Source organism: Dasypus novemcinctus, chromosome 5 (genome assembly GCF_030445035.2).
Source record: "Dasypus novemcinctus isolate mDasNov1 chromosome 5, mDasNov1.1.hap2, whole genome shotgun sequence".
Classification (NCBI taxonomy): Eukaryota; Metazoa; Chordata; class Mammalia; order Cingulata; family Dasypodidae; genus Dasypus; species Dasypus novemcinctus.
The window spans coordinates 54,339,332-54,353,609 of NC_080677.1; positions in this window are offsets into that span (position 1 = coordinate 54,339,332).

The following is a 14,278-nucleotide window of genomic DNA, read 5'->3' on the forward strand; positions in this document are numbered from 1 at the left end:
AGAGGGTAAAATAACATGTCACTTTGCTGATTAAAAATAGCAACAGTGCTTTTATTTAAGTTCTTCTGTGTAGCAATATCCGCTATCAGAAAAAATTTAAAAAGAAGCAAAAAATCCATAGGTGTCAAAATCAGTGCCTCAAAGTTCTGATACCACAAAGGCCACACTACCAAGTTCATGCTGCTTGGTCAATGTGAGTTCCTCAATTTTAATGACTATTTCTGTTAATTTATACAGAATCCTAACCAATGTGGTTGTGAGGTTTTTCCATCTGGCACAGATTAGAGGCTATAGGTTCATGTAGGGTAGAAAAGTACATGTTTTTGAAAGCAGTAGCTCTGGTAGGTACAAGATTGGATGATTACCAGCTACAGTTTAACGGTAAGACAGGATTCAACTCTCACACTCAAAGCTGGAAAAACATAAAACCTGCTCACTTCTCCAGCCACTTGGGATGTTACTAGACTAGAGCTCGATATGGATTTCAGGTTTAAAAAAGCAAGGTTTTAGTGCTTAAGGATAAACATCAGCTATCTGGAAAATCAACTAATTTCACTACAATGTTGGAGAAACCAGTCATTTTTCTTCCTCATTTGGCTAGGAATCTACTTTATTTCAAAGCTCTTATCTTTATTTCTAAAGACCTTACTTTATTCTTCGGCTTTGAAAGTCAGAGATGTGGAGTATGGTTTGGTGGTTCCTCAGGAAGCTAACTATAGAATTGCCATATGTTCCAGCAATCCCACTACCAGGTATATACCCCCCAAAATTGATAGCAGGCCACAAACAGATATATGCACACCAGTATTCACAGTGGCAGTGTTCACTATTGCCAAAAGTTGGAAGCAAGCCAAGTGTCCATCAGCGGCTGAATGGATAAGGAAAATGTGGTATATACATATGATGGAATATTATTTAGTTGTAAGAAGGAGTTAAGTATTAGCACACATGACAACATGGATGAACTTCAAAGACCTTATGTTGAAATAAGCTGGTCACTAAAGGACAAATAAAGCAGGAGCTCACTGATATGACCTAAGCGTATTGAGCAGTTTCACAGAGACAGGTTACAAGGAGTTAGAAGGGAAGTAGAGAGTGGTGAGCTGATGCTCAGTCTGGGCAAAAATCTATGAGAAGGTGGATGGTGGTGGTTTGGCAGTGTATGGGGATGATGGTGGTGCAGGGATGTGGATGGGGTCGATGGTGCTGGAATGTAAGGGTGAGCAGGGTTGGGGGTGGGTTAGACTACCCATGGAACTGGGGGAAATGACTGGAGGAAGGAACAGGTAAACTCCGGAGAGGGAGAGAACTGTGGTTGAGAATACAATTGTGGGTGTGTACTTTTGGCAAATACGGCAAGGGAGGGTCACTAGTGCAGGTGTTGGTGGTGGGGGGATGTGTAGGGAAGGGTACACTTGGATCACGAGTCTATGGAATACGAATATGTTTATCTTGTCCTGGGGTGTTGTCTAGGTTGGTAGAGACCCACACAATAAACAAAATATTAAATTCTCATCCTGGAGAGTCCTGCTACATTCTCAAATAGAATGGCAAGAATCTCTCGAGTGCATAGGCAGTGCCTAATAAAAGATAACAGACCGATAGACCAAGCCCTTAATATTAATGCTTGTACTTATAAGCCTTACTCTTGTAAAACTGAAACTTAGCCAAATAATAATTATTGCCTAAGAGTTAGCTCCTGAAAAACCTCCTTGTTCCTCATACAGCATCTCTCTGAGCAAAACTCAGCAAACATATTCACCACCTGCCTCCTTTCCCACCCTGTCCTGGTATGGGACATGAGTCCCAGGGATGAGCATCCCGAGAACTGAGGGATTAATACAGGCACCAGCCGCTGATGTATTTGGAAAAAGACCTTGACCAAAAGGGGGACACATTAAGTACAAAAAGTTTTTATGACTGCGATTTCAAATTGAGTTGGAATGTCAGTTCACAGGTTACACTTCCACACATCTCAGACAGATCTCACTGCCACTGTGAACAAAGCCTCACATGGGGTGCTCCTGAGGGCTTTAGAGCCATCCAGACACTATCAGCAAGGCTCACAACCCCTTGAAATCAGCTCCCCATCAGTGGGCCTACCTGGGAATATATGACAACCTATTTCCCCATTGTAACAGAGTTACTCATTTATAGTTTTCCTATACGTGATTCTTCTACCCCTTTTATTTGAGCCTGTAATTAGCACTATACTCATTAAATGTATGTCTCAGACTTAAATCTTCAGTCTGTTCATATGCCAGTTAAGCACTAAATCTCAGTAGAGTTGTGGCAAACACCTCTCCAGTTGATTAGACTTGCCCAGGATAATGAACAAAATCATGATGATGGACAAACCCCCATCCCCCAAAACAGAGTATCTACTACTACAAGCAAAACAGTACCCCATAAGATCTAAGCCCCTCTCAATCTGAAGCAGAGCAGGCATCACCATCCCCAAATCCTTAAGGCTGAGGAATGAACAAACATAAGGGGGAATGCAACCATGGGCAAAGTAAACATTAATATTATATTAATTATAGGGGTATGAGATAGGGTGTATGGAAATACCTTATACTTTCAATGTAACTTTTTTGTGATCTAAAACCTCTTTAACAGGAAAGTTTTATTATATGAAAAAAAGCCAGAACTGGTTACAATGGATATTTCCTAGAAGGAAGAAAAACATGAATTTTAATTTAAATGATCTTACTCAGACTTCTTTTAATTACCAGGAATATATCTACACTAAAATTAGCTCATATAAAAGAAAGTGTTTTTGTATTATTGGAGGTGTGGCAGTGTGAGCTGAAAATCCTGAAGCTTTTCAGACCCTCACCTGTATGAGGGAAGAAGCCTAGCAACTGGAGAAAAGTCATTTGAAACCATGGATTGAGAAAAAAGTGGGAAGTAATATAATATGTTAGGGCAGGAAAGGTGTGAATACTCTTAGCACAATAAGAGCATAGTTTTACTTTGTATGAAATAGGATCAAATATGTTAGTGTAAGAGGATCCATTTTTCATAGGTACCCTATGGATATTCTGGAGAGATCATTTTTCCGTATGAAGGTAGAATTCTGCCTATTTTAAATGCTTCTTTAGCACAAAACTAGCCACAGTCTAGAGTAGAAACTCCCCTCCCCCTAAAAACCACCATCAAATCCTTGGGGCCAGAGCTCTCTCATTCTTTCCACCTCCCAAGGAGATCCAGTAGGCATTGAGAAAGAGCAGCAGTGACCAGGCAGAAGAGAAAAGTCAACTGCTATGAGGTGTCCCGAGGGTGTGAAATTTTCAAGCCCGAAGAAGTATCTGAAGCAGAGATAACCTGGTAGGAAGAAAGGCTAATCTCTGAGGACACAAAGTAGGGTTCAGATGTATGAAAGGAAAAGGATCAAGAAAGAGAACTTTGTGAAATAATGGACAAATCAAAGTCAAGGAGTAAGGGAAGGAAGTTAGACCCTCCTATTCCACAACACTTGACACTAATGATTTCAGAACAATTGTCTAAATTCTTCAGTAAGGAACTGTACCTTCACTATGGTCAACTGAATTTAGATGGGTAAAGGCAAGCAAAATGATATCCAGTGGAGGTAGGATTGGTCCTGCAGTCCATGGACAGTAGATGTTGGCAGTACATCACTGGTAGGCACAGAGTTTATCCCCATAGCTGAGGTCTGGATGGAGAAACAATAAGAGGAACCATTCCTTATGCCAACCGTTCCTTCCTTGAGCATTGCTTGAGATAGATATGTCCATGCTGAGTGAAATAAGCCAGATACAAAAGGACAAATATAGTAAGATCGCACTGATAATGAGAATAAGCAAATGCACAGAGTCAGAGTATAGAATATTAGTTACCAGGGGCTGGGATGGGGGTAGGGAATGGGAAGTTAATGCTTAAATTGTACAGCTTTCTTTGGGGGTGATGGAGAAGTTTTGGTAATGGATAATGTAGCACTACATTTTAATTAACAACATTAAATTATATTTTTGAATGTAGTTAAAAGAAGAAATTTATGGTACAGAATTTTAAAAGAACATAGGTTTGCTGGGAAGCGGCTGTGGCTCAATCAGTTGGACTCAAGTCTACCATATGGGAGGCCCTGGGTTTGCGTCCTCGGGCCTCCTTGTGAAGGCAAGCTGGCCTGTGCACCACGGAGAGCTGACCCAGCAAGATGACACAACAAAGGGAGACAAGCAGACACAGAAAAAACATGCAGCAAATGGACACAGAGAACAGACAGCAAAAAGAAGCCTAAAGGGGGGGAATAAATAAATAAATAATAAATCTTTAAAAAACAAAAACAACAACAAAATCATAGGTTTGCAATACAAACAGTGAACCATAATGTAAATTATGGACAATGGTTAATAGTACAATTATAATAATATTTAATCAGTTGTAATAGATGTTCCATATCAATGCAAGGTGGTAATGGGGGGTGGTATAAGAATTCTGTGTTTTCTGTCGTGATTTTCCTGTAATCCTACAACTTCTCCAATAAATAATAAAAAAAGAACAGAGCTCCCACCTGGGGGTATGTACATGTAATCAGAGTATCTAAAGCAACTGCAATATGTGCAGAATCAGTAAGCTTTAAGCTTTTAGTTCTCTCACCACTAATTAGAGTTAGGAGTCAGGATGATAATGGAAGAATGGGATATTTTGCAGTGGGGATTTTTCAGTTAACAGTTTGAGGCTATATCAGCTGCACAGGTTACCTTTTGGATCTGAATGGCACATGTAGTTACCAAAACCCAAAGGAGAAAATTCTAATGCTTCATGTTTTAAAAACTCTTCCAAAGGAAAAAGAAATTCTAGAGGTCTTGCTTTCCTAATTAACTCTTAAGTGAACCAGATGCATTCTCTACTCTGTTCTCTCTCCTCCCTCCACAGGAGAGAATGGATTTAGAGTTATGTGTTATAATCTCTTACTTTCCCCCTTTGGCTAAGGGACATTCTTAGGCCTCTCTGAGAGGCACCTCTCTGACACCATGAAACACCCTGGAACGTGGAGCCTGAGCCCAGCATTCTCCACGTGTAGCAGTGCTCTGAGAATTGCCTCATCAGCTAAACTTTGTATAAGAGCATGGCTATGCAAAGATGCTGAATAGTCCCACACCAAAAGGCTTAACTTTAGCCTCGGTTAAGTCTTTCAGTATAACTGAAGAAAGAACATAGCCTTAGAAATGGCATGTGGTCATCCCTAGAAGCAAACAAAAGAGGAACAGGAAGACAGGCTTTGATATTGCTCATTCTGGCCCAATCTAGAGGAAACGGTGTCGTGCTAGGACTATGGGAAGGTGCAGTCATTTTTCCCCCCCTCATTTTTAGGCTTATTAATGTCCCTAAAACTTCAGGGTTACAGGCCCTATCTCCTTTCACCACAAACACACTATAGCTTACAACTCAGTTATCAGAATCTAATCTTCCTCTTCACATGAGAGCAGATATTAAGCCTGGAGTTGGAGAAAGGACCTAGTGACAGAATTCAGGGGCTGGAAGAGATTTGGTTTGTTTGTTTTGCCCACAGTCATCCTTGAAGCATGTCTCTTTTGTGGAGCTGGACACGTCCACCTATCAGAATGATGCCTTTTCATTTTGCTAGCTGACCTTACTCTGACTTATGTCCCAAGCACCTTCAGTGTTATGGGGCTTTCCATTTAGCTAGCCCACGGGGGGAGACTGTGTGCTGGTCAGGCACTGTGGACATCCGCTCTTTCCAGCAGTCATCATTCTTACTGTAAATGTATCAATTGGCATTTTGATTTACAGTCTCTAGACTCTTGGGAGTTGGTGAGTGTGAGTCATTGTCTCTAAATCTCATCAACTCTCAGACATTGATAAAATCAAATTCTGGCCCTAGACAGTTGTCAACTAATCATAGTAAATGCTACTTGCCAAGGGATTCCTTGGTCCACTTTTTAATCACCTCCATAGCCTGCAGTTTGTATTCCTGTTTAGCTCTAATTTAATGTTATCTTGTATTAGCATCAATTGTTTATATGGCTGCATTCCTCCCCTGTTAGACTCTAAATTCCTTGAAGGCACGGACTTGTCTTCATCTCTGTGTTTGCGATAGTACCCAAAAGGTGAACAGTAAACATGCATTTGCTGTGTGTGACAGATGGTATCTGATTGTTTTTGAAGTTATGATTTTGAGAATATGTATATTTTATTCCTTCTCATGTTGATGGTGTTATATCATTGTATCATGGTAATAATACCTTACAGCAACACCTTTTAGCTAAGTTTTTTTGAGGCAAATTATAGGGTTTTCCTGAAACCATCAGTAAACAAACTTTTAAAGTGTTATAGCTGTCTTTGGTTAGATTCTATTACGTTGTAGTTGTGTGGAAACTTTATTGGTTCTCAAAAGTTTTTATTAAATGTTAAGTAGATACAAATAATATTAATAAGGACAATGACACAGGGGACATCTCTGTACCTAGTATTGTAGTCAGTTTAAAAAAGAGTACATCATTATTCTCTTTGAAATCTCTGCAAGTCCTTCCACAATTCTATACCCTTCTTTCTCCTACAAGGGACCCACTATTCTGGATCATATTGTTCATTAATTAAAATAAAAATATCCAAACATTCCTGACACTTAGGAACATTCTTGGCCCAATTTAGAAGCCATAGTTGGTTATGAGTTTCTTCGTTTTTTTTTTTTTAATAAAGAAGGTATTTTATTTTTTCTTGCCCCTCCCCTTCCTCCTCCCTGCTGTTTTTGCGGTCTATGTCCATTTGCTGTGTGATCTTCTGTTATCTATTTCTTTTTTTTTTCCCTGTCTTCTGTTTTTGTCATTCTCCTCTAGGATTCACCAGGATTTGCTCCTGGGGACCTCTGATGTGGAGAGTGGTTCCCTGTCAATTGTGCCACCTCAGTTCCTGGTCTCTGCTGCACTGCACCTTGACTTACCCCTTCTCTGTCTTTTGTTGTGTCATCATCTTGCTGTGTGACTCATTTTCACAGGCACTGGCTCACTGTGCGGGTACTTGGCTTGCTATGTGGGCACTTGGCTTGCCATGCAGGCACTGGCTCACCGCGTGGGCATTAGTTCACCATGCAGGCACTCAGCTCACCGTGCGGGCACTGGCTCGCTGTGTGGGCACTCATGTGGGTACTTGACTCACCATGTGGGCTCTTAGCTCACCACACAGGCACTTACATGGGCATTCGGTTTGTCACATGGGCACCCACGTGGGCATTTGGCCCGCTGTGCAGACACTTGGCTCAGCGCGCCGGTACTCTGCTCACGTGAGCACTGGCTCACTGCACAGGTACACTTTCTCTTCTTCTTTTTCACCAGGAGGCCCCAGGGATCTAACTGGGATCCTCCCATAGGATAGGCAGAGCCTTATCACTTGAGCCACATATGCTTCCCAGGGATTATTCTTATTATTGAATGTTTTAAGAGAAACAATTAGAAATCCCATTAAAAAATGGTGGTGGGAAGAGACCATGGTCATCTGTTATTTCTTGTGAGTAGGATAAAAGAAGTGTTAGGGACATACTGAAGAAACACAGAGCATAGGGATTAATTAATCGTAGTTTTAGAGCAAGTAAGGTAATTCATGGGAGCCTGGTTTCTAAAATGGTGAGATAACCATCAGGACACAAAATAGTCCTATGTTTTCCTTGAGTTGACATTTTGACTATGCAATTCTTGTTAGCAAATTCTTCTGGGTGTCCTTTTAGGCTATAAAACAGTGGGAAAGGTCTGCAAAAAATAGCTCTAGCCCTGGACTGGTTGTCTTATTCTTGGAAACAAGAAAACACTTAGCTCTAAAGTCTTAATATATGTCCAAGGATTGTATTATTGTAACATGTAAAATGTCTTTATTTCCTTTTTTTAAACTATGGAATTTAAGCTTTTTGTATAAAAGAGAAGATTAATTCAATAATTAAGTCAGATTTTTAATAGATTTTGTGTGCATACAATAATCTTCAATCCTGGCCCAAAGGATAGCAACCTATGCTAGCAGCATAGCAGGGAAAACACATTACAGTAATGGATTTCAGTAACCTGCTTCAAACGGGAACATTTCAATGGCTCTGTGAGCCATTGTCATGTTATTTTGAAGGTACAGTAATGAAAATATGTAAAGCTAAAGGGCCATGGTTAGATACACCAGGCTACATGAAAAGGGCTACTCATCACTAAGAAAGTACCTCAAACAGAGTTTGCTACTTTCTATGTAATGCCTCAGAAATTAAATAAAACTAGTTTAAGACTTTGAAGCAGCAATGTCTGCTGCACTTCAAACAAGGCTTTATTTGGGGGGAATTGTTGGCTTGTTACAAATGCATTTAACTAGCACCTAGGAAACTTTAAAGAACCATGAAACCTAGATTTGGAGGGAAAAATTCTTGAAATTGCATGCTAGGTGAAGTGGTGCCTGGGATGAGAATTATACTCTCCAGGGCGGCTATTTCTTAGCTGAGAAACAAGAGATGATGAATTGGTGACATTTTAAGTAAATTGAATTTTGTAACTTATGCATTCATGAACTTGCTTCAGGGATTTTTTCTGTGTAATGCATTTGATTTGTAAGACCTCTGAACTTGTAATTGTCCTTTGCCCTGAACATTACTCATTATTAAAAATATGTGCCAATAGCAATAAAATGAAATGTATAATAAGTGACATTTAGAAAATAATACCTGGATTAAATTTAACCTCCCAAAGTCCAGAAGTGTCCTACCAATTGAATGTGACATCTACTTGGCATTTTCTTCAAGGTTTGTATGTGTGACAAGTTTTGCATATTTGTATGTATGACAAGGTTTATATATGTGATCTTAACTCTCAACTTATTTTCACTTATCACATGTCAAGTACCAGAAATGGGAAGATCGATGCCTACAGTTGTAAAACTACAACTGAAATTTGGAAGTCTTTTGTGGCAACATTCCCCCAAAAGCTCCAAGACAAAGCTAATTTTATTTCCTATAAAATAAAATAATGTAGCTTTTCAATGTTTGTCTTCTAGTTTTTGACCCCTGTACTCCTCACTTCAATTAGTTTAACCTATTTAACATCTCTCAAATGAGCTCACAGTAAATGACATCCTGACTGGTTTTTGATTTAACATAAAAACTATCAGTGATTTATTATTATTAACTATTATTTTATTAGAGCAGTTATAGGTTTACAGAAAAATCATGCAAAATATGTAGAGTTCCCATATACCACATACCCCTCTATTATTAACACTTTGCATTAGTATGGTACCTTTGCTAACAATTGATGAAACACTATTATTATAATTGCACTATTAATTGTAGTATATAGTTTACATTGGGATTCATTGTTTATGTTGTACAGTTTTAAGGTTTTGTTTAAAATTTTATCCAGTAACTTATATACAATTTATAATTTCCCCTTTTAATCACTTTCAAACATATAATTCAGTGATGTTAATTACATTCAGTGTTGTGCTACCATCACCATTATCTATCACTAAAACATTTCCACCATTCTTAATAGGAACACTGTATGTTTTAAGCCTTAATTTCCCATTCCCTATCCCAGCCCTTTCCCCTGGAAATCTGTATTCTACATTCTGACTCTAGGAGTTTGCTTAATTTAATTATTTCATATCAGTGAGATCATATAAAATCCTTCTGTGTCTCGCTTATTTCACCCAACACGATGTCTTCAAGATTGATCCATGTTGTAGGCATAGGTGCTTCATTCCTTTTTGTGACTGAATAATATTCCTTTGAACATAAACCATATTTTGTTTATCCATTTATTGGTTGATGGGCACTTGGGTTGCTTCCATCCTTTGGCAATTTTGATTATGCCTCTATGAACATTGGTGTTTGATGTTCTGTTTGAGTCCTACATTGAATTCTTTTGGTATATACCTAGTAGTGGGATTGCTGGGTCATGGGTAATTCTATACATAGCTTTCTGAGGAATCGCCAAAGTGTTTCTGTGGAAGCTGCACCATTTTACATTCCCACCAGCAATGAAGGAGGGTTCCTACGTCTCTGCATTCTCTCCTGCACATGTAATATTCTGTGTTTTTTTTTTTAAATAGTAGCTATTCTAGTGAGTGTGAAATGGTATCTCATTATGGTTTTGATTTGCATTTCCCTGATGGCTAGCGATGTTGAACATCTTTTCATGTGTTTTTGGCTATTTGTATATTCTCTTCAGAGAAATGTCTGTTCAGGTCATTGCCCATTTTGAATTGAATTGTTTGTTTTTGTGGTTAAGTTAAAGGATTTAAGGCAAAGTGTTTTAGCTCATTCCCTGCTTAACACCCTTTCTTGCCTTCCCATTGCCATTAGGATAATTTGTAAGTGTTAGCATGGCTCATGAGACTCGGCAATATATGGCACCTGCCAATTTCTCCAGTCTTACTACCCACTAGACACACTGGGCCTTTGGGGGGACTGCAAAACCAAGTTCTTTCCTGCCTTGGGGCTTTTATTCATACTGTCTGTTGATCTGTTGAGAAGATAGACCTGAAGATAATCTATTATATTGAAAGCATGTAATGTATTAGGCTACATTCAATAAATGCAGCAGACTTTCTGGAGGAAAGGAAAAACAAAAATGAGGACGAGTAGACAATAGGATATTAACATTTTGGCAACTTCCAGAGTGGCATGAACTAGGACAACAGGTGGCATTCAACTAAATGGAACGGAGAGTTGGCTTAGACTGAATGGCTCAGGTAATATGTCCGCTTGTGCTGGTTTAAGCCTCTTGTTAGTTATGTTTAATTAGAAAAACCAAATGCAAATTAGAAAACCCATTTGAACAATAAGTTTTGAGCCTGAAACAGAACTTCATTTCCATATATCACTGATGTGGTAGTATTAATAATTTGTATGAGTAAACCAGTTACTCATGGGTCCATGTTGCCTCACTGGTTCCACTGGTGACATTGCTAGTAGCTGGAAATCTAAGGACTGGAAACTTCTAGAACTCTTTGGTCTGATATGATAACTTTTGTTAATTAGATTGGAATCCTAGCCCAGTACCAAGTTGGTTGCTACAACTACAGGATTAGTCTAAGTAGGAGGGGAGAAAGCATTCCTGCCTAGCTTACTCTTTGTCCGCACTTTACTTGGCCAATCCATGCTCCTGGGCAGGCTGCACTTTTTTCATGCTGGGCGGCTCTCCTTACAGGGCACACTCCTTATTCGTGGGGCTCCCCTACACAGGGGACACCCCTGCGTGACATGGCACTCCTTGCGTGTATCAGCACTGTGCGTGGGCCAGCTCATCACATGGGTCAAGAGGCCTTGGGTTTGAAAAGTTGGGAGATGATACTGGTTTTGGGTACATTTGATCCAGAGGTTCCTAATTTAGTTTACCTCTCTCACTTCTCTGTTTTCTGGGTTCCTGTCTTCATCCACTGACTCCTATTGGTGATCTTTTAGTTCTTCCAGGCTCTTATTTTATTAAAAGTTTTAAAATGCCTCAGGAGCTTCAGACCACATATTCTCACATAGCATGTGTGGTCCGAGGTTCAAAAGAGGGTTTCTAACAGCTCCCAAAGAAGAAAGACTGCTGCATCTTTTCCAGATGCTCCAGTATATGGATCTTTAACTCTCATTGGCTCTGATTTTGTGAAATACTTATACATGAATCAATAAGCGTGACCAGGAAGATGAGATAAAATAAGTGGATTAAGTCAATCTGGGTTTATCCATGGAAGTTGGAGTAGGGCTAATCCCACTGAGATCACAGGTTAAGAATGGGAAAGTGATGGATTCCCAAAGCAAATTGTGTGGAAGAATGGGTAATGGCTGCTGGGCAGCCAAAAGAGCAGATGCCTGCTACACAGATAAGGCATAAGAAGCATCAGTTTTATGCTCTTTTACTTTTCTGTCTCGTACCTGCTATTCCAACAGACAATATGGCTCCCGGTCTACCACTTTACCAAGACATTGGTATCTGTGCATTCCACTGCTGTTAACTGCAATTCACATTACAGACCCATAGCTTCACCTACACTCTGGGCCTACAGACTTAGTGTTGTCTGGCTCTTCTCTCCCTGGGCTCCACCAATGTCCACTTTCTTGTACTTTTTCTTTTCTTTTATCTCTTCAGTTTCCATTCTAAACCTCTTTTGTGGAAGGCTAGACCTGGCTTAATTGAAGGGTTATACTTCAAAGCATCAAATGTCGTACCTGAAATGCCATACCTGAAGGAAAGGATGAGAAAGGGAAGAATTAAGTGTCAAAGCCAATGAAACCAGGTTCCACAAATCCAGAAGTCAGATTCAGTGTGGAAAACTATAAATGAAATGTAAAAGATATTGAAAACTGGGCATGCTAGATGGTCCAGCCACTTTGGAAGGCGGTTTTGCAGTTTCTTTCAAGGTTATATATAGGTTTACCATATAATACAGTAATCGTGCTCCTAGGTATTTACTCAAATGAGTTGAAAGCTCAGGTCCACAAAAAAAACCTTGCACCTTGCACATATCTGTTTATAGAAGCTCTATTAATAATTGCTTAAAATTAGCACCAATCCTTCAACAGGTGAATGGATAAATAAACTTGGGGGGATCCATACAAAAGAACATTATTCAATGATAAAGTAAGTTATCAAACCACAAAAAGATATGAATGAACCTTAAATGCACTTTGCTAAGTGAAAGAAACCAGTCTCTAAAGACAAAATACTGTATGGTTCAAACTATATGAAATTCTGAAAAAGGCAGAACTATGGAGACAGTAAAAAGATCAGTAGTTGCTGGGGGAGGGAGAAGTGAGGCGGGTAGATGAAGCACAGGGTGTTTTTGGAGCAGTGAGACTATTCTGTTTGATACTGTAAAGGTGAATACATGACAAGTTACAAGATCCATGGTCATCACAGGCCTCATGGCTAACATTTACATTTCTGCAGGATTAAATATAATGAATCAACCACAAAGAGAAGAAATCTAATTCATGAGAACAAGCTATAAACCTTACTGGTTGTATTTGTCAAAAGAGTGAGCCTTATTGTATATGATGGACTTTAATTATAATGTATCAGCATTGCTTCATCAACTGTAACAAATGTACCACACTAATGTGAAATGTTAACAATAGGGGAAGCTGTGGAGGTAAGGGGTAGGGGGAGACAGGGTGTATGGGAATGCTATACTTTCTGCATAATTTTTCTATAACTGTAAAATGATCTAAAAAATATACTCAATTAAAAAAGTATTGGGACAAGGCAAAAATTTTAATGGAAATGTATTCACTGTCCAAGGCTTGCTGTTGTGGACTTTACGTATGTGGATGGCAGACGCTTGAACTGGCCTAAAGGAACTAGGACTTATGGGTTTCGCTCTCAGCTGTCACAGTGACCTGCATTGTCTGCCTGGGTTCATGTGCGTGCATGTGTGTGCATAGTTGGGTTATTGAGTAGCGTTTTGTATTTCCTTAGAAAAAGATGAAAAGTCAAATGAACAGAGTTAGGTTCTGCAGATTCTCATCAGATCAAGCCCCATCCTGATCTCTAGAACCAGTTTTGACAGTAGACCAGAGGGATTCTATTGAGTTTTGGTTTACCACTTTAGGCTCAGCATTCAGCTTTTTTTTTTTTATTTACAGTCCCACTGTGACCTTTGGTTCTACCTCCAGTGAGTGGATATCTACTTTTCCCCTGAGTTGTGGCTCTGCTTTCTGCATTCCTGTTAAAGTAACCACATTCCTGTCTTGCCTCTGTGCTGAGTCCCTTGTCTAGTAGCTTATGAAATGTTCCTCTCCTTCTAGAGTTATGGTCTTGCTCTTGTAAGTCTGTGTAAAAGCCTAGTGTGTGCTACCAACTGACATAAAAATAAAGACACTGTGTCTAAAACTGGGGTTCAGGCTTGGTTAAAAAATGCAACTATAGTATTTGATGAGAGTTCTTTGGAGTAAAAGATTCCAGTTATTACCATTTTCAGTATGAGGAAAAGACTGATAAGCCATTATCTGTACCAGTAAGGTTTACAGCTCACCATCCAAGAGCACAACCAAGAGACGGGTGGGCAGAGGTCTCAAACAGGTTAAGTCTGTACATTTGCTCTTTCTTATTCTTGTGAATTAGATTTCTTCTCTTTGGGGTTGATTCATTATGTTTAATCCTGCAGAAATGTAAACGTTAACCATGAGGCCATGGAACTTGGAACTTGTTTTTTTTTTTCAAGAAGCTGTATTTAATTGAATAATCTGTAGACTGTGTTTATTCTGGGTAAATGAATTTGTCCACTTAAGCTGGAAATAAACCACCTGTGATCATTATTCCACTACTCCATCAATGGACAC